This window comes from Phocoena phocoena, chromosome 13 (assembly GCF_963924675.1).
Source record: "Phocoena phocoena chromosome 13, mPhoPho1.1, whole genome shotgun sequence".
NCBI classification, from domain to species: domain Eukaryota; kingdom Metazoa; phylum Chordata; class Mammalia; order Artiodactyla; family Phocoenidae; genus Phocoena; species Phocoena phocoena.
In genome coordinates this window covers 45,859,312-45,868,959 of record NC_089231.1, presented here as the reverse complement: position 1 = coordinate 45,868,959, position 9,648 = coordinate 45,859,312, and the positions used below count along the sequence as shown (strand labels likewise).

Below are 9,648 nucleotides of genomic sequence, written 5' to 3'. Positions count from 1 at the left end.
AAATTTGCTGGAAAATGTTTGGCTTTCGGCAGAGAGAAATAGTTTTGGAGCAGAGAGTTTTTCCTTTTTAGAAACAATCTCTTTAAGTGTACATTGGCAGCGCAAAGACAGATAAAGTAGTGTTCCTCTCTCTAGGAGGCAAAGTGGAATCTACGAATCTCCATGTTTTCCTCAGCTCCACCCAACAAGCTCTTTCTGTGAATCTATTCCCTGACTCCTACAAATTAGGTGTGACTCGGAGGCTCAGATAGGGTCAAATTTACTAGTATGCTCTGTTCTTCAGCCTTCTAAATGTCAGTCTCCACTTTAATAAATAAAATTCTTGTAATTGTAATTTTATCTGTGTGATTGGTTAAGCTTAGCAAGGTTAGAGGAAAGAAGATCAATAAATGAAAAGAACGGTATTTCTATATACCAGAAATGAATAAAATCAGAAGTTGAAATAAAAAATAATGCTTACTTCATCAATACATACAATAAAATTGGAACAATGCAGAGATGATTAGCATGGCCCCTGCACAAGGATGACATGTGAATTCCTGAAGCATCTTTATTTGTAAGGGCAAATACTCTGATTCCATTTATATGAGGTACCTAGAGGAGTCAAATCTATAGAGACAGAAGGTAAAATGGTGGTTTCTCGGGGCTGGAGGGAGGGAGAAGTTATTGTTTAATGGATACAGATTTTCAGTTTGGGAAGATAAAAAACATTCTATAGTTGGAGTGGTGATGGTTGCACCACAATGTGAATGTACTTTAATGACACTGACTTGCACACTTGAAAATGCTTAAAATGGTAAATTTTATGTTATGTATATTTTGTCACAATAAATAATATAAATAATAACCATGTACATTAGCATTAAGAAATATGAACTACTTGGGGATAAATAGCTAAACAACTTTGAAAAGAGAAATGTAAACTCCTAATTTCAAGACTTACTGTAAACCTTCAGTAATTAAGACATTGTGTCCAGATAGCCAAATAGATCAAAGAAATAGAATAGAGTTCAGAAATAGATCATCACACATATGGCCAACTGATTTTCAACAAATGTGCAAAGATAATTCAGTGAAGAAAGCATAGTCATTTTAATTAGTAGTGTCGTAAAAACTTGGATATTCATGTGCAAAAATATGAGCCATACCTCTCAAGATAAACAAGAATAACTCAAAATGGATCACAGATATAAATGTAAAAACTAAAAGTATGAAATTTGTAGAAGAAAATGTAAGATCTTTATGACTTAGAATTAGGCCAGAGTTTCTCCACTTTCTCACTACTGAAATGTATAATTCTTTGTGGGGAGGGGGAGGGGAGCTCTCCAGTGCATCATAGGATATTTAGTACCATCCTTGGGCTCTACCCAGTAAATACCAGTAGTGTCTCACCTTACCCACCTCCTACTGTGACAATCAAGTTTCTCCAAACATTGCAAAATGTCCTGTGGGTAGAACATTGACCTTGGTTGAGAACCACTGGTTTAGACAAAGGTTTCTTAGCTATAACACCAAAAGCAGAATCAATGAAAAAAACAAATTGATGAATAGGACTTTATCATAATTAAGGATTTGTGTTCTTCCAAAGACACTTTTCAGAGAATAAGAAGACAAACTACAGACAGAGGAAATATATTCAAATGATATATCTGACAAAGGACTTTCATCCAGGATATATAAAGAACGCTTAAAACTCAATAAGATAACAAAAAGTAAAATTAAAAAACAGCAGAAGATTTGAGCATATACTTTATGAAATAAGACGTATAAATGGCAAGTGAGCACATGGAAAGATGTTGAATAGTACATCACTAGATACATGCAAATTAAGATCACAGTGATATACCACTATACACTTACTATAATGTCTAAAATTAAACAGACTGATGATACCGAGTATTTGCAAGGTTGTAGGACAATTAGAACTCTCACATTTTCCTCCTGTAAAAGGTTACAATTATTTTGGAAAATAGTTTGGCAGTTTCTTAGAATATTAAATATACACCTACTGTTACCTATCTATTTCACTCTATTCATGAGACATGAAAGTAAATGTCCATAGAAAACTTATACACAAAACAGCTTTTTAAAAATAACCTAAAACTGGAAAGTACCCAAATGATCATCAACATGTGAGTAAATATTTGTGGTATATCCACACAATGAAATACTATACAGTAATAAACAGGAAGGGACTATTGATACACACATAAACATGGATGAGTCTCTAAACAATTATGCTGAGTGAAAGAAGCCAAACACAAAAGATTATCTACCATATGATTCTATTTTTACAAAATTTGAGAAAATGCATATTAATCAATAGTATCAGAAAGAAGAATCAGGGCAGAAGGGCTGGGAGGAATATATTATAAAGGGGTAAAAGGAAACTTTTGGGGGTAATGGATAGGTTAAGTAAATTGATTGTGGCAATGATTTTATGGGTGTATACATATGTATATTTTATTATATGTCAATTATACCTCAATAAAGCTATGAAAAGATAAGGAAAAAGAGTTTGATTATTGAATAAGATATGTAAGTAAGGCTTAAATAAAGGCTAGCCCTTTATCAAACATTTCCAATGAGCATTATTATATTAAATGTTTGAAATACCCTAAATCAAATAGCCTGTTTTACTTTGTTTAAACTATCATTTCTCAAATGCTTTGTATATTGGGATCATTTACCCAACATTTTTTCTTTTCACATACTACCTACAATTAGCCTCAAGTACTAGCATTTCACAGATCCTGCTTTAGGAAATACTGGTCTTGAACTGTAAGCAACAAACAATGTCTGTGTTTAGTATTAAAATGTAGGAGTGAATAATGGGAGGATTTTGAATCTGGTGAGAAAAATCTGGAGGTAAGTAGGTATAATAACATACATTCCTATTTAAACTTCATTAATAAATCCTTGCCCTTTCCATGTAAGACCAAAGACTTTTCTAAGACTTCCTTGTTTACAATAAAACACCAAAATGTGTTTTTATTTATTGTGTTTACACTTGTAAAGTTTACATTGTATTGTGTTTCACTTGTTTTTTTATTTGTTGTTTTCCTCCTGGAAGGGTCATTAGTTGGAAGTGTGGTTAACATTGTGCCTTATGCTGGGTTCCCTAGACTCACACCCCGAGATGAAGAATCAGCTACGTGTTATTTACTAAGAAAGTACTCCCAGAAGAAATCCACATGGGAGAGGGGAAAGTACAAAGTCCCAGTCTCAGCTTGATTCCTCAGAGAAACTCTGGGGTGTACATCAAACACCAGAATTTGTCCCAAGTTCAGTCAAGGGAGCTGGAATTTCACAATTCCATACCAGTCAGTCATCGGCAAAGGGCTATAGTGGAGGGACATAAATTTCCAGTTACCTTTTTGCTCCCTGTGCTTGTGGGCAAAGCATCTTCGGCAGCCCAAGGACATTCCTACAAAGAAAGTTGAAGGTGTAGGCTGAAGAAAGCAAAGCAACCAGAAGTTCAGTAGATAGGAATCCAGTCTGGGCACTAATACACATGGTTTTTGCGAATTACATGGGGCCATTCAAGATTCAGTGGTGGAGGAGTAAGACGTGGAGATCACTTTCCTCCCCACAAATTCATCAAAAATACATCTACATGTGGAACAACTCCTACAGAACACCTAGTGAACGCTGGAAGAAGACCTCAGACTTTCCAAAAGGAAAGAAATTCCCCACATACCTAGGCAGGGCAAAAGAAAAAAGGAAAAACAGAGACAGAAGAATAGGGATGGGACCTGCATCTCTGGGAGGGAGCTGTGAAAGAGGAAGAGTTTCCACACACTAGGAAGCCCCTTCACTGGTGGGGATGGGGTTCGGCAGGGGGAAAGCTTCTGAGCCATGGAGGAGAGCGCAGCAACAGGGATGCAGAGGGCAAAATAGAGAGATTCCCACACAGAGGATAAGTGCCAGTCAGCACTCACTAGCCTGAGAGGCTTGATAGATCACCCGAGGTGGCGGGTGGGGTCTGAGAGCTGAGGCTCGGGCTTCAGAGGTCAGACCCCAGGGAGAGGACTGGGGTTGGCTGGGTGAACACAGCCTGAAGGGGGCTAGTGCACCACAGCTAGCCTGGAGGGAGTCCAGGAAAAAGTCTGGAACTGCCTAAGAGGCAAGTGACCATTGTTTTGGGGTGCATGAGGAGAGGGGGTTCAGAGCACCACCTAAACGAGCTCCAGAGACAGGTGTGAGCCACGGCTATCAGCTCGTACACCAGAGACAGGCATGAAACGCTAATGCTGCTACTGCGGCCACCAAGAAGCCTGTGTGCAAGCACAGGTCACTATCCACACCTCCCCTCCCAGGAGCCTGTGCAGCCCACAACTGCCAGGGTCCCGTGATCCAGGGAAAACTTCCCCAGAAGAACGCACAGCACGACTCAGGCTGTTGCAACGTTACGCTGGCCTCTGCCGCTGCAGGCTCGCCCCGCATTCCATACCTCTTCCTTCCACTGGCCTGAGTGAGCCAGAGCCCCCTAAAAAAGCTACTCCTTTAACCCCACTCTGCCTGAGCAAAGAACAGATGACCTCAAGAGACCTAAACACAGAGGCTGGGCCAAATCCAAAGCTGAACCCCAGGAGCTGTGCGAACATAGAAGAGAAAGGGAAATCTCTTCCAGCAGCCTCAGGAGCAGCGGATTAATTCTCCACAATCAACTTGATGTACCCTGCATCTGTAGAATACCTGAATAGACAATGCACTATCCCAAAGTTGAGGTGGTGGACTTCGGGAGCAACTGTAGACTTGGGGTATGCTGTATGCGATTGACAAGTTTCTGATTTATACGTTTATCTTAGTTTAGTATTTAGAGCTTATTATCATTGGTAGATTTGTTTAATGATTTTGTTGCTCTCTACATTTAAAAAATATATATATATACATTTTTTTCCCATTTTCTCTTTTTCTCAGTGTGTATGTGTATGCTCCTTTGCATGATTTTGTCTGTATATCTTTGCTTTTACCACTTGTCCTAAGGTTCCGTCTGTCTGGGGTTTTTTTGTATAGTTTTTAGGGCTTGTTATAATTGGTGGATTTGCTTATTGGTTTGGTGGCTCTCTTCCTTTTTTTAAATTATTTTTTATATTTATATTTTAATAATATTAATTATTTTATTTTAATAATTTTATTCATTTTATTTTCTTTCTCTCTTTCTTCCTGCCGTCCTTTCTTTCTTTTCTTTCTCTCCTTCTTTCTTTCTTTCTTTCATTTGTTCATTCATTCATTCTCCTTCTTATTCTGAGCCATGTGGCTGACAGGGTCTTGGTGCCCCCATCAGGTGTCAGGCCAGAGTGTCTGAGGTAGCAGAGCTGAGTTCAGGACATTGGTCCACCAGAAACCTCCTGGCTCCTCATTACATCAGTCAGCAAGAGATCTCCCAGAGATCTCCATCTCAATGCTAAGACTCAGCTCCACTCAACGACCAGCAAGCTCCAGTGCTGGACACCGCAAGCCAAATAACTAGCAAAACAGGAACACAACACAACCCAATAGCAGAAAGGCTGCCTAAAATCATAATTCACAGACACCCCAAAACACACCACCAGACGTGGTCCTGCCCACCAGAAAGACAAGATCCAGCCACATCAATCAGAACACAGCCACCTGTCCCCTCCAACAGGAAGCCTACATAACCCACTGAAATAACCTTACCCACTGGGGGCAGATACCAAAAACAATGGGAACTACGAAACCTACAGCCTGTGAAAAGGAGACCCCAAACACAGTAAGTTAAGTAAAATGAGAAGACATAGAAACACACAGCAGAAGAAGGAGCAAGTTAAAAACCCATCAGATGAAACAAATGAAGAGGAAATAGGCAGTCTACCTGAAGAAGAATTCAGAGTAATGAGAGAAAAGATGATCCAAAATCTTGGAAATAGAATGGAGAAAATAAAAGAAACGTTTAACAAGGACTTAGAAGAACTAACGAGCAAACAAACAATGATGAACAACACAGTAAATGAAACTAAAAAGTCTCCAGAAAGAATCAATAGCAGAATAACTGAGGCAGAAGAAAGGATAAGTGACCTGGAAGATAAAATAGTGGAAATAACTACCACAGAGCAGAATAAAGAAAAAAGAATGAAAAGAATTGAGGACAGTCTCAGAGACCTCTGGGCCAACATTAAATGCACCAAAATTCGAATTATAGGGGTCCCAGAAGAAGAAGAGAAAAAGAAAGGGACTGAGAAAATATTTCAAGAGATTATAGTTGAAAACTTTGCTATTATGGGAAATGAAATAATCGATAAAGTCCAGGTAGCACAGAGAGTCTGGTACAGGATAAATCTAAGGAGAAACATGCCAAGACACATATTAATCAAACTATCAAAAATTAAATACAAAGAAAAAATATTAAAAGCAGCAAGGGAAAAGCAACTAATAACATACAATGGAATCCACATAGAGTTAACAGCTGATCTTTCAGCAGAAACACTGCAAGCCAGAAGGGTGTGGCAGACATATTTAAAGTGATGAAAGGGAAAAACCTACAACCAAGATTACTCTACACACGAAGGATCTCATTCAGATTTGACAGAGAAATTAAAACCTTTACAGACAAGCAAAAGCTAAGAGAATTCAGCATCACTAAACCAGCTTTACAACAAATGCTAAAGGAACTTCTCTAGTCAGGAAACACAAGAGAAAGAAAAGACCTGCAAAAACAAACCCAAAAGAATTAAGAAAATGGTAATAGGAACATACATATCAATAATTACCTTAAATGTAAATGGATTAAATGCTCCAACCAAAACATAGACTTGGCTTAATGAATACAAAAAAAAGAGCTGTATATATGCTGCCTACAAGAGACCCACTTCAGACCTAGGGAAACGTACAGATTGAACGTGGTGGGATGGAAAAAGGTATTCCATGCAAATGGAAATCAAAAGAAAGCTGGAGTAACAATACTTATATCAGACAGAATAGCCTTTAAAATAAAGACTATTACAAGAGATAAAGAAGAACAATACATAATGATCAAGGGATCAATCCAAGAAGAAGATATAACAATTGTAAATATTTATGCACCCAACATAGGAGCACCTCAATACATAAGGCAAATGCTAACAGCCATAAAAGGGGAAATTGACAGTAACACAATCATAGTAGGGGACTTTAACACCTCACTTTCACCAATGGACAGATCATCCCGAATGAAAATAAATAAGGAAACACAAGCTTTAAATGACACATTAAACAAGATGGACTTTTTTATATTTATAGGACATTCCATCCAAAAACAACAGAATACACGATCTTCTCAAGTGCTCATGGAACATTCTCCAGGATAGATCTTATCTTGGGTCACAAAACAAGCCTTGATAAATTAAGAAAACTGAAGTCATCTCACGTATTTTTTTCTGACCACAACACTACAGGATGAGATATCAATTACAGGAAAAAAACTGTAAAAAATGCAACCACATGGAGGCTAATCAATACACTATTAAACAACAAAGAGATCACTGAGGAAATCAAAGAGGAAATCAAAAAATACCTAGAAACAAATGACAATGAAAACATGATGACCCAAAACCTATGGGATGCAGCAAAAGCAGTTGTAGGAGGGAAGTTTATAGCAATACAATCCTACTTCAAGAAACAAGAGAAATCTCAAATAAACAACCTAACCTCACACCGAAAGCAATTAGAGAAAGGAGAACAAAAAAAAATGCAAAGATAGCAGAAGGAAAGAAATCATAAAGATCAGATCAGAAATAAATGAAAAAGAAATGAAGGAAACAATAGCCAAGATCAATAGAAATAAAAGCTGGTTCTTTGAGAAGATAAACAAAATTGATAAACCATTAGCCAGACTCACCAAGAAAAAAAGGGAAAAGACTCAAATCAACAGAAGTAGAAATGAAAAGTAACAACTGACACTGCAGAAATATAAAGGATCATAAGAGATTACTACCAGCAACTATATGCCAATAAAATGGACAACCTGGTAGAAATGGGGAAATTCTTAGAAAACCACAACCTTCTGAGAGTGAAACAGGAAGAAATAAAAAATATAAACAGATCAATCACAAGAACTGAAATTGAGACTGTGATTTAAAATCTTCCAACAAACAAAAGCCCAGGATCAGACGGCTTCACAGTGAATGCTATGAAACATTTAGAGAAGACCTAACACCTATCCTTCTCAAACTCATTCAAAATATAGTAGAGAAAGGAACACTCCCAAATTCATTCCATGAGGGCACCATCACCCTGATACCAAAACCAGACCAAGATGTCACAAAAAAAGAAAACTCCAGGCCAATAACACTGATGAACATAGATGCAAAAATCCTCAACAAAACACTAGCAAACAGAATCCAAGAGCACATTAAAAGGATTATACACCGTGATCAAGTGGGGTTTATCCCAGGAATGCAATAAGTCTTCAATATTCTCAAATCAATCAATGTGATACACCATATTAACAAATTGAAGGAGAAAAACCATATGATCATCTCAATACATACAGAAAAAGCTTTTGACAAAATTCCACACTCATTCATGATAAAAACCCTCCAGAAAGTAGGCATAGAGGGAACTTACCTCAACATAATGAAGGCCATATATGACAAACCCACAGCCAACGTAATTCTCAATGGTGAAAAACTGAAACCATTTCCACTAAGATCAGGAACAAGACAAGGTTGCCCACTCTCACCACTCTTATTCAACATACTTTTGGAAGTTTTAGCCACAGCAGTCAGAGAAGAAAGAGAAATAAAAGGAATCCAAATTGGAAAAGAAGAAGTAAAGCTGTCACCATTTGCAGATGACATGATACTATACATAGAGAATCCTGAAGATGCTACCAGAAAACTACTAGAGCTAATCAATGGATTTGGTAAAGTAGAAGGATACAAAATTAATGCACAGAAATCTCTTGCATTCCTATACACTAATGATGAAAAATATGAAAGAGAAGTTAAGGAAACGCTCCCATTTACCACTGCAACAAAAAAATAAAACACCTAGGAATATACCTACTTAAGGAGACAAAAGACCTGTATGCAGAAGCTATAAGACACTGAAGAAAGAAATTAAAGGTGATACAAATAGATGGAGGGATATACCACGTTCTTGGATTGGAAGAATCAACATTGTGAAAATGACTCTACTACACAAAGCAATCTACAGATTCAATGCAATCCCTATCAAACTACCAATGGCATTTTTCACAGAAGTAGAACAAAAGATTTCACAATTTGTATGGAAACACAAAAGACCCCGAATAGCACAAGCAATATTGAGAAACAAAAACAGAGCTGGAGGTATCAGGCTCCCAGACCTCAGACTATACTACAAAGCTACAATAATCAAGATAGTATGGTACTGGCACAAAAACATAAATATAGTTCAATGGAACAGGATAGAAAGCCCAGAGATAAACCCACGCACATATGGTCACCTTATCTTTGATAAAGGAGGCAAGAATATACAATGGAGAAAACACAGCTTCTTCAATAAGTGGTTGTGTGAAAACTGGACAGCTACATGTAAAAGAATGAAATTAGAACACTTCCTAACACCATACACGAAAATAAACTCAAAATAGATTAAACACCTAAATGTCAGGCCAGACACTATCAAACTCTTAGAGAAAAACATAGGCAGAACACTGTATGA

The 9,648-nt window shown here is 37.5% G+C and overlaps 1 non-coding gene across 1 annotated transcript; it reads left to right on the top strand.

The window, feature by feature from the left end:
* Nucleotides 1-454: 454 nt before the first annotated feature.
* Nucleotides 455-559, top strand: LOC136133356 (U6 spliceosomal RNA). Its single transcript, XR_010656505.1, has one exon. It is a non-coding gene; the product is annotated as a U6 spliceosomal RNA (small nuclear RNA).
* Nucleotides 560-9,648: the final 9,089 nt, after the last annotated feature.